The sequence below is a fragment of the Capsicum annuum genome, chromosome 9 (genome assembly GCF_002878395.1).
Source record: "Capsicum annuum cultivar UCD-10X-F1 chromosome 9, UCD10Xv1.1, whole genome shotgun sequence".
NCBI lineage: Eukaryota > Viridiplantae > Streptophyta > Magnoliopsida > Solanales > Solanaceae > Capsicum > Capsicum annuum.
Genome location: NC_061119.1, coordinates 213,446,139 through 213,458,356, shown reverse-complemented (window position 1 = coordinate 213,458,356; position 12,218 = coordinate 213,446,139). Strand labels below are relative to the sequence as shown.

Sequence of the window (12,218 nt, the reverse complement as noted above, 5' to 3'; positions counted from 1 at the left end):
ATTATAATCCTCGAATACGAGATGAAGTGAGGAAATATTATATTGAAAAAAGGCCTTGTCAACCTGTCTTGAAACCATATCCTTCAAGTGAAATATGAGGTAGAATGCGTCAATTTGCTTCAAGTTGATTTAAAGGTTCACATTTGACTTGGTTGAAGTATAGTGTGGAGAAAGACGGTGCATATTGTCTTTGTTGTTATTTGATTGATAAGTTTACTTGGCAGTTGGCACCCACAGAGTCCGAATCCTGGATCCGCCTCTGTCTATATTTGATTTTCTCGTAAAGCTAACTTTGTCTTAATCGAATTCTTCTGATATATTCAAGAGGCATATATTATCCCAAAAGAATTCTATTTATCTGTCTTTGATAATAATATGTCCTGTAATAGGAGTTTTCGATTTGTATGTAAATATATTCTAATTGGTTTTTAAGACGTCTCAAATTTATTTTGTTAGAGCTTTCTTGATTATTATTTAAATTCTTTTATATTATTTCTATATCGACCAGTAATCTTAGTTCGTTTTGTCTCAAATAAGATCTATGATGTGATTCTTCTTTTATCCACTTATGTAATTGTCTTATCCTTTGAAATATAGGTAAATGTTGCATTCAATTATCCTAATTTATATGCCTTTTTCTTTATACGTTGGTTAATCCAGTTTATTATGATATAGAAATGTGTTATATATTTTTCGCAGCTACTTAACTTGTTTCTTAAGGCTCTTAGTAATTCTGGGTTTACTCTCCCTTCTCCCGAGCTATCATATAGATTATATAATCTGTTTACTTTGTCTATTTGTTCCTGACAATCTTTTAATTTCTTTTGTCTTTTAGTAGCAATATCTTTAAGATTATATTCTCGATATAAATACAGTGACTAGATCTTATGTCTTGGAAAGATGGGCGCTTTCTCATAAACTTGTCTAGTTTTAAGTTGAATAATTAATTTATATTCTAATTATCCGATTATAGTAATTAAATGATCAAGTCTATGATTATCTTCTTTAGTATAATTTAATCTTTTGTATTCTAAATATAAGCTTTGCAATTTGTCTTTTGTTTCTAGATGTATAAGAGTATTTTGTAATGGTCTTCTCATTAACTAAATATTCCAAAAAACATCTTGCTCTGATACCAGTAATATAGCGAATAAAAATAACTTTTCAATATAAAGTATGCAGTTATTTTTTAATCGCTTTTAATCAAGTATGTTGTAAATCCTACTTAGTACTTCTCTCTCTTGTAGTTTCATCATATTAAGTCCTTTAGTTTAGCTATTTCCCCTCTTTTTCTTTTTTTTTTATCTTACCCCGTTCATCTCTCTTTTAACCGTTGTTCCTAACAACTTTTTCTTTAACCACATCCCAGAATATTCATCTGGCAGTCAACTTCATCTTTCATTTTAGGCGGACTCTTATAGCTAGGATTCCTAGGAATTTACAGGTTAATCCATCGTTGTTATTAAGAAATCAAGAGGTTAACCATATAGTAAGGGTAATAATTTTAAAGAAGCAATATTTATATTCACATAAAATACAGAATCGTAATATTTAAACAAAATAAACATATTTTTGATGGGAAAAATAAAGCATATCATAAAGACTTACATGATATAACTGAGAGAGGTTTCCCTTTCGGGATTCCCCTAAGGACTTTGCAAAGACTTGAAAGCTTTATTAAACACTCTTAGTAGTACACAAACTAGATTACACACTGAGAATAAGTTGGTGTAAGGAAGAAATTTTTAAACATAGAGGAGTGGGTTGAAGGTTTTTCTTTCTTGGTTTTTCTTCGTTCTGCTCCTTCCTACTAACTACTTAAGCCTTATATAGACATAATTGAAAAGAAACGAATGGACTTAAACACACTACGTGGCCTAAGGACAAATGACCGACAATAAAAGATAAGATTCTTTAATAATGCAAGTCGGGTACACATTGAGCTCCATCGTCAGATGCATTATTTTTCTTTTGACAGACGCGTGCTTCAATAATTTTTCCCTATATATATATATATATATATATTTATTACTAGCTTCATAATATAATTTTCTGACGATGGAATGTCGATTGTGAAAAATTAAGCCTTTTTCATGTTTAAAGTATGTGATACTATATATAGTATCTCAAACAAGAAGTTAAAACATCATTGTTGGGTTTTATTTGAGTTAGATATTGTTGAAAATATAAAGTGAGTTTATTAATTATTGAAGGTTTGAATTGAATTTAACTATAGAAATTTGTTGGAATTGGTATTAGAAAAATGAATATTAGATTTGATGTTGATTTGGACAAATTTTGAAAAACGTGTTGATGAGATTTCTAGCAAGTCATGGTGATTTTTCAATTCAAAAGTTAAGATACAATTTATGATAAAGTTTTGGTTAGGGTTTACATGATCGGATTGGTTCAAATTTTTTAAATATTAAATTAAACTATTTGTGTTGGATTTTTAAACTCTAAATCATATTAAATTAATAAGATTCTGATTTTTTAACCTTAGATTTTTTTTATTTTTTTTCTTATCTTCTCAGTTTTTTTGGATTTTTCATTAAAGTCTTCACACAAACATATAATAAATTTTTGCTTTAAATATTTCTTTAATCCTAATAAGATACAACTATCTTAGGTGTTTTCTTAGAGAACAACTCAATATGAAATGAGTTATGATTATAAAATATTCATCAAAAAGTAATAATAAAATTGTATAAAATAAGTATTGCATATTAATAAGTTCTTATAACAAAAATAATCATAATTTAAAATATTAAGTCATGTTAAAATAAATCTAGTAAGTATTAATTACATTTTATGTTATGTTTTTGTGCAAAACTAAAGACAGATTTTCGACATTATCATCATTCGTAGTGTTTTAATGAAATATTTTTGTTAATATTAGTATTGATTGGGACATTATTTGAGTTACTAATAGCTATAGGCAATCTTATTGGACCATCCACAATTCTAAGTTTAAACATAAAATAATATACTGAAAGATAAAAACAATGAAAAAGTTTAAAAAATATTTATAAATTACATCACAGCAAATATCTTTATGTATTAAATATTTTTAAAAATTGTATAAATGTAAATTGATCGAATTGATTTGACTTTTCTTATTCAAAACCAAATCAAACCAATTATAGTATAATTTTTTTTTCAAAACCAAATCAAGTCAAGCCAAACCATTAGTCTTAATTTTTTTTTTTGGTTTGACTCAATTTGCGATTTTTAATTCGATTTTGTTCATGTACGATTTGTATTAAGGTTTTCGTGATCTATTAGGACTTGTGGCAAGACATGTCTTTGGCCCATATTTTCGCAAAATTTATTAAACGAGGTCAAATCTTAAACTATAGTATGAAAGAATCATATTTGTGCAAATCACTAAGCCAAAGTCTAACTTCATATCCAAATATTTCAGACTCATTATTTTAACTTCAAATCCGCATATATCTAAAATAATTACGAACCGACTAAATTTAAATTCATGAATTTCAGTTAGTTTTTAATCAAAGATCTTAAAAACGATTATTTGGCACTATAGTCCTTGTTATGAAAGGAATGAAGAAAAGTGTGGTTAACAAATTTACAATTTGGATCTATAATGGGCCTTAATGGTTGCTTTGCATTCTCCGTTAGGCCCAATTGTAATTGCAAAGCCCGTTTCACTTTTGGGCTTTAAGTTACTTGGCCCAATACCCTTAAACATTTAAGGGTAGCTTGGTTATTTTAGGCTGGCCTTTCATCAACTTTTCTCTTCTTCTTGATAGAAATAGCACAGAACGGAACCTTGAAATAACTAGTAAAGTTGTAGGTTTGCAGTCTGAAATCAGGAGGTTACGATTTCAAGTCATGAATACAGCCTTCGGCAGAAATGTAAGGTAAGACTGCATAATAGGTCATTGTGGTTCGGTTATTCCTTGGACCCATCACATAGCGGGAGGTTTAATGCACCGAACTGTCCCTTCTTGGTAGTAATAGTGCGGAAGGAGAACTTCGGAGTAACTAGCAGTGCCTCTCATTCTCTATTAAAAGTCTTTAAAAAAAATTTATTTTCTTTTAAATTTTGTGTCAAATCAAATACTGTCACATAAATTTTACGTATGACGAAGTTGTTCTAGAATGCCGTGTAGACGTGTTGTTCTTTAATTTTCCTCTATGATGAATACGTATGTCGAAAGGTACCAAAAAAAAAAAAAAAAAAAAATTAAGTAAAAGTCAAACTTTATTATAAACTTCTTCCTATTTCACTGAATAAATAATTTCTCCTCCTTTATTATTATATATTCACATGTCTAACCTAATTTTTTTTTTTTTGAAATGTCTAATCTACTTCGAGAGTATTGAAAATGTAACTTCTTTAACGATTAAAAAAAAAAAAAGAGACAAAGGAGAATATATTAAGTAAAGAGATGATTGTCTGCCGATAAATATTGAGATGAAGATGTAAGTATTTCTTTTTATTCTTAATTAGAAATTTGAAATTAGATTTTGGAGATGAGATCTTTTATAAAAATCATTTTAGTGCTATTTAATATAAAATTTTCATGCATATTTAATCCAACCCTAGTTACAAATATCGAATATCAAATAAAAATGAAAAAAGATAATTGCCTAGAAAATATGAACAACATGACCCATATGGGGCCAGGAAAATCACGTGATGTTTCATTTTCAGCATGTCAAATTTGGTAGATGCAAAAGAAAGTTCTTCACACCAAAAAAAAAAAAAAAACCAATGTAAATTCAAATTATATATAACAAATTTACTCATGAATATTTTTATCTGACCTAATAATATTAACAAAATATTTAAATAATATGCAATCATTAGAATAATATTTTAGAAGATTCATCAAGTATTCAAAGTCCATGCAAATTTGGCAACCAAATAAGCTGACCAATATATTATAAAGTTTTTATACATGATTGTTGAATTTGTTTATTCAAAGTCTTATGGTCCATTCCACAACGACGATTCGAGGCTGCTACGCCATCACTAAAAATATACGTTATTTATTTTGAGATTTGATTAATTTAAATTTGCGTTGAATTATTTTACTTTGGACCGTAAAATATTTTCCATTAAAACGATTTCATATTCAATTTAAGGAAGGGGTAAAATGCTCAGTAATGATATTAAACAGATGTCATTTTGAAAACTTAACGTAACATCGTATTTAAAATTTGAATATTAAGAATTCTATCATAAGTTATGGTTATAAATGAATTGATTGTGCATATTTGATCGTGAAACTAGTTATCATTGAATATATTAATTTGAAATTGTTATACAATTTTATAAATTTCAAATTCAGAACCCTCTCCGTAAAGTATGAAGTATTTCTTATCTCATGTTTGAGTTAAACATTTTTTTTTCTTTTGTTATTTATTATTGGCATTGAAACTCGGCTAGTTCGGATACCCATCCAATCAAGATATTTTCACATCCAAAACTCGACACAAAGATTTCTATTAAAAGAGGAGCAACCTCATCCACTGTCCCACGCACGTTTTTATTGGGTGTACGAACAAAAGTCCTACATTAATAGCTAAAAAGAGTGAGAAGCCAGGTGCAGACCTATAGCCAATTACTTTTAGTGTTCCGGCACCTATTAAATTCGACGAAATTAGGTATAAATTTATCAAAAAATATATAAAATCTGATATAAGATTCAGAAACGCACCCAATAAGCCAAGAAGATAGTTGTGCTTTACTTTTCAGACGAAACCTTTAAACTTTGAAGGTCAATATGTGTGTTAGAATCTTCTGTGCACCCACGATCCCTAAAACCTGATTCCACCATGGTGAGAAGCTATATATAGAGTATAGAGATCTCTTAATGGTGTGATATATTTTAAAAAAATCATAAATACTTTACCCAAAACGAACAATAACTAAATATGTAAGAGTATCTTTGAGCTGAGCGAGCCTAATAGTCTCGGTGAGTCAACCAATTGCTTACCAAGTCAATGAAATCAACTTTGTGAGTTTTATTTATTTATTTACTTCAATTAAAAAAAAATATTCCTACGCGTAGCTTCCACATAACTGTAACTTTTTTGTTTTTTAGTTTCCTAGAAATTTCCAATACATAGTTAGATTCATTATATAAACTCAACAAACACCTCTTTTTCTCCATCCATTTTCTTTCCCTCTGCAAATTACAAAAAAAAAAAAAAAAACTATATTTCTTCATTTCTTCTTGAAATTAAATACTTTTAACTTTTTTTAATTTCAGAATAAAATACAGAAGTCGAAAATGAATTCAGTGAGATTGATGAATATTTCATTTATGATTATTAGTTTCATGTTGTTATCACTTGTTGAATTCAATTTTGGACAAGGCATATCTCCTTCTTCTGCCCCTCCACCTTCCAACGACGGTACGTATAATTATTTTTATTTTTTTCTTTAATTTAATAAAATTTTTTTATCATTAATCTGTCGCTAAATAACTCATATATGACTGCCTAAAAGGATTTTAATTTGATATTTCATCGTATCGTATCATATATATATATATATATATATATATATATATATATATATATATATATATATATATATTACACACATAACATAATAACATAAATAGACGGGTACTATACACGAATTTTACGTTAGTTCACTATGAAGACAAATTTATTGTTCGAGTTTAACTTATATACACACAACTTAAACAATATTCAGATTTAGAAATTGAGTTAGATTACCTATTAGTATGTTGCATTACAATAGATAAATGTGGCATGATAATATACGAATTTTGTTATAATTTTGAGTATATGTATATATATATATATGAATTAAACTTCTTTGATAATATCTAAAATAATTATAATCTTAAAAATAAGATAAGTTATATGATTTTAAAAGGAACGATACGACAACTTGGTTTAGATAGATTATTGTTAGGGTTTTTACCTTGATTTTTTTATTATATTTAAATTTTACTTTTTTTCGTAGAAGGAAAATAAAAGTTACCATAATTACTCTTACTTTTTCTGAAAGAAAAATATAATTTTTTTCTATATTTGGCTAAAAGGTTTTGGACATCTATAAATAGAATATAAATAGAATACCCCTTCTCATACCATAATACAATAATATCCATAATGTAGTTTTTAAAGAGTCTTTGTTTAGGGGAGATTTTCTCTCTCATTAGTTTTTATGTTTTTAATATTAGGTTTTATATGTAGGCCAATTGGCCAAATAATATAATAATATTAAGCTTTTTAGTATTGTTTCATGTATCTTCTGAATTGTCACCACAATGGTTTGCAACTAATAGCTTCTGTATGACGCCTTCTCGATTTCGAACCCAACAATTATGACATTATTATGTACACATATTAACTGGACTTTTTAGATGAATCAAAACTATTGAATTCTGCCCGAACTCATATCTAAAATATTAAATTCCCCCTATATTTACATTTTACGTTACATAATAAATTCAATTATATTGATAATGTAAAATTCTTTTGCACTATCTATGAGTTAGAATCTTATTCTTCTTTATCATTTTGGATTATTCGATATTCCATAAATATACTTTAATGAAGAAATTAATATGATTTAATAAATTTGTGTTGCAGGCACAACAATTGATCAAGGGATTGCTTATATTCTTCTACTTGTTGCCCTAGCAATTACGTACTTGGTCCATTAATACACTTACTATATGGAGCATATTTTAGTTTTAGCTAATTAATTTGTGCATTTATAATTTAAATTCTTTATGTATTTTTCTCCTATTATTCCGAATGGAGAAATTTCAAAATTTTGTGATTAAATGAAATAAGAAAAGGATATTAATTATTTGTTATACAATTTATATTTTCTATGTTATTATTATTATTTATTGTATCGAATTTGTTGCGTCTTTTGAACCACCAAAAAAGTCCAGAAAAAAAAAAAGAAAAAGAAGATTCTTTTCCTCAGGCATTTAAGCAGAATAAATATAGAATTTGCATTTATGAAATAAAAAAAATAATGTTCTTTTGTTCAAAACAACAAAATCTTAATTAATGCATTATTCATATCCAGATCATCCTTCAATTTATATCATATTTCAAATCTGATGAAATAAAATGAGTTGCAACGATATTTTATAAATACACAGTCATATCATTTTCATCCCTAGCTTTGATTAAAAAATCAAACCCCCCAACATTGAACAATAATCATACTCCCCCCTTTATCTCATACAATGTCCATTTTGTCCTTATAATTTCAATCCTATATTCATGCAATATCCTTTTATATTATATGTAATGAATATTTTTTTTAACATGGATATTTATAGCATTTTATTTAAGTTTATTAACTTTATAAGCAAATTAATACTTTTTATAAATTTATCATAAAATTTGATATTATTTTTTAAGATCGTTATTTTAGTATTATATGTATTAAAGAGTCATTTGGTGTGATGTATAATTATAATAATTCAGAGATAAAGTTCATGATTATTTATCCTGCGTTTAATTAAATGTATTAGGTAGTCTCACAATTATTTATTGCACCATTTATACCACAGTGATGAGATAAGTTATCACACATACATATTAGTACAACTTATTTTGTAATAACTAATCCCAGAATAACTTGTTTCCAAATAACTCACCCCTAAGTGTGTATATATACATATATATGTACATGCATGCGCGTATATTTTCGTGTTTTATTACTCTCTTACTAAATTCGTTTCGTATTACTTAAATTTTTGTTGATATAACACAATCCTTAAGAAAATTTTACTTAGAGGTATATTTTGCTAAATTAACCTTATTAACGATAATTTGAAATTTTATATTTGTCTATAATGTTACTTTATATAGTTATTTAACACTAAGGGTAAAAAAAAATATAATACAATTCTCTTGATTTTACAAATTGAGCAGATAAATTAAAACATCTATTTTTAGTATGAGGATCAAGTGATAAGAAACGATATTATCTATTGTCTATATCAGTAAATAAGCTGTGATTATCATTAATAGAGTATTACATATTTTATAATTTATATAAATAAATATAATCTTTAAAATTTGATCTTATTTTTATTCGATAAAAAACATCTAGTTCCCCAAATTATGACCAAATTTGCTACGACACACGTCAACTTCACGGGGGGTCCTATTACCCCTTAAACTAAATTTTAGCGTATTTTTGTCAATCTTTTTAGCTAACGCGATACCTTTTGTCAATCATTTTAGATGGTGTGACACCTTTGATGTGGGCTCCATTTTATGTAATAAAGGTACCACATTAGCACAAAAAAAATGACAAAAATCAGCTAAATTTGAGTTCAGGGGATAATAGGATCCCTGTGAAGTTAGAGTGTGTCATAACAACTTTGACCATAGTTCGGGGTGGTACTAAAAGCTTATCTTTTTCATTTATTGTTTATATTTTCTGCATTGAAATATATTTATAAAATTAGTATTACTTATTATTTTCACTTGTAAAATAAATATTATATTTTTGATTATTATTAATAAAACTAATTTTCTTATTATGATAATTTACTTCATAGAGATCATCATTAGCTTATATACTTAATTAGTATTTTTTACTTTTTTTTCTTAGAAGATAATGCTTATGTTTTTATGAAAATTTTGTTATGTGATTTTTTTTTTAAATGAAAATATGATGATTTTAAAGAAGTTAAAAAAAAGAATAAAAAAATTGACGATAAAGGATAAAACAAGAATTTTAAAAAGTCAATTAGGATAAAAGGGGAGTATGATTATTGTTCAAAATAGAGGGGAGAGTTTGATTTTTAAGATAAATTTGGGGAGGAAAAATAATTTTGACCCATGATTAAAATGTGTCCGAGTAATGATGATAATTAATATTCAAATAAACTGATTTGCAGATTCACAATGAGGGATCTGCTCCTATGTTTTTATTTAAGAATTGCACCGATAAACAAAAGAGAAAAGAGGAAAAGAGAGGTTCCAAAAATAAACACAAGAAACAAATATAAGCAAGATCATCGATGGTTTATTTTAGGTTAGTGTTCTACTATATATATGCTTCTCTATCCTAGTTTATTTTTATCTATTCATTAACTGCTTTGGATAAGACAGTATTCTACTTGATTTGAGAACCACGTATTGTCTGAGGTGTTTCGGTAACTGCCTATCTCTTGTACTATGGCTAGGAGCAGTTGAAGTGTCCTATTGAGTTGTTACAATGTCGCCCCCGTGAAGAGCAACATTGTCCTCAAGGTTCAAATTGGGAAACTTCTGTCGAATGATGTGAGTATCCTCCCAAGTTGCATCAGAAGTAGGAAGCCCTGACCATTTGATGAGGCACTGAGAAATCTGACGGGCACTATAAGTGACACTTCGAGTTTGCAACACATCTTCGGGTTGAAGAACCAAAGAAGATGAGTGATCCAATAAATTAATCGAAGTGACCTTTTGAGAGGGATTTCCCAGACACTTGCGAAGGACTGAAACATGGAACAGAGGGTGGATTTTAGAAGACGCTGGAAGATCTAACTTATAAGCAACATTGCCAATTCGTTCAACAATATGGAAGGGCCCAAAGAAACGTCTGCACATTTTTGTGTGTCTCTGTAAGCGCAAAAAAAATTGATGATATGGTCGAAGGCGAACAAATACTCACTCACCTACCTCACAAGTGACTTCATGACGCCCTTTGTTAGCATTCATTTTCATACACTCTTAGGCGTGAAGTAAATTAGCTTTAAGATAGCAAAAGTCTCATCACGTTGGATCAGGGAAGCAGCTACTGCAGTATTAGTGGAACTATCCTTTATGTAGCGCAACATAGTAGGAGAAGGGCGACCATAAACTACTTCAAATGGAGTTAATTTTGAACTGTGATGGTACGCAGTGTTATACCAAAACTCATCCCAATGTAAAAGAGAACACCAAGTCGTGGGTGTATCTGCAGCAAAGCATCAGAGGTACATCTCGAGGCACTTGTTGAGAATTTCTGTCTGGCCATCCGATTGTGGATGGTATGACGAACTCATGGCAAGTTGAGTTCCTTATAACTTGTGTAGTTCATGCCAAAATTCAGAGAGATATAAGGGATCTTGATCAGAAACAATGGTTGTAGGGAACCTATGAAGGCGAATAAATTCTTGAAAAAAATACTTCTGCCACTTTTTGACTAGTAAAACTGGTTGGCAACATAATAAAATGATCATACTTGGATAGATGATCCACAATTACCAAGATAACCGTGTGAGTATTTGAAAAAGGAAGTCCTGTTATGAAGTCCATTGATATATCCTCAAAAATCACCTCTGGGATTGATAAAGGAGAGAGTAAACTTGCTGGTTTCAAAGTGGAATCCTTCATTTATTGACAAACTTGACATTCCAAGAAAAACTTTTGAACATCAGCTCGCACCCCTACCCAATAAAAATTGAAAGATAAGCAATTAAATGTACGCGATACTTCAGCATGACCACCAATTTTTGAAGAATGAAATTAAGCAAGCAATAAAGAACGCGGTGTTAGAACTGCAGGACAACCAAATGATTGCGAAATAATAGCAGTCCTTCTTGAAGAAAAAATGGGGCAAAAAAGTTGAATCGTCCTGTAATTTCTGTTGTAATGTCAATAAACCATCATTTGATTTGTTCAAAGTACATAACTGATCAATCAAGGCTAATTCAGTCATAGCCATTGCTAAAGCATGAAATGCGGAGACCCGAGATAAAGTATCAACAGTTAAGATAAGTTTTCCTGGACGATAATAAATGTCAAAATCATAGCCAATAAGTTTACCTATCCAACATTGTTATTCCGGAGTTTGGATAACTTGGTTCATGAGTTACTTTAAGGGTTGTTGATTAGTGATAATAATAAAGCGATTAACCAACAAATATTGATGCCATTTTTGGATTGCTTCAGTTATGGCAAACATTTTCCTGTTGTAGGTGGAAGATGCTTGCATTCTAAGAGATAACTTTTGACTGAAGAATGCAATAGGATGTCCCTCTTGCGCTAGAACTGCATCAATCCTAATAGCCGATCCATCAATTTCAACTGTAAACACTTTGGAAAAATTTGGCAAACAAAGAATAGGAACTGAACTCAAAGCTTTTTTGAATTCAACAAAAGTATTTGAAGCAGCTTCTGACCAGTGAAAAAAATTCTTTTTCAAAAGATTAGTAAGGGGAGAGACAGGCTGAGCATATCCTTTGACAAAACGACGATAA

At 28.8% G+C, this 12,218-nt stretch overlaps 1 long non-coding RNA gene across 1 annotated transcript; it reads left to right on the top strand.

Annotated features, from left to right (window-relative positions):
• The first annotated feature begins 5,931 nt into the window (after positions 1-5,931).
• LOC124887240 lies at positions 5,932-7,835 on the top strand. The gene is made up of 2 exons (XR_007044602.1): positions 5,932-6,390; positions 7,606-7,835. It is a non-coding gene; the product is annotated as an uncharacterized LOC124887240 (long non-coding RNA).
• The last annotated feature ends 4,383 nt before the right edge of the window (positions 7,836-12,218 follow it).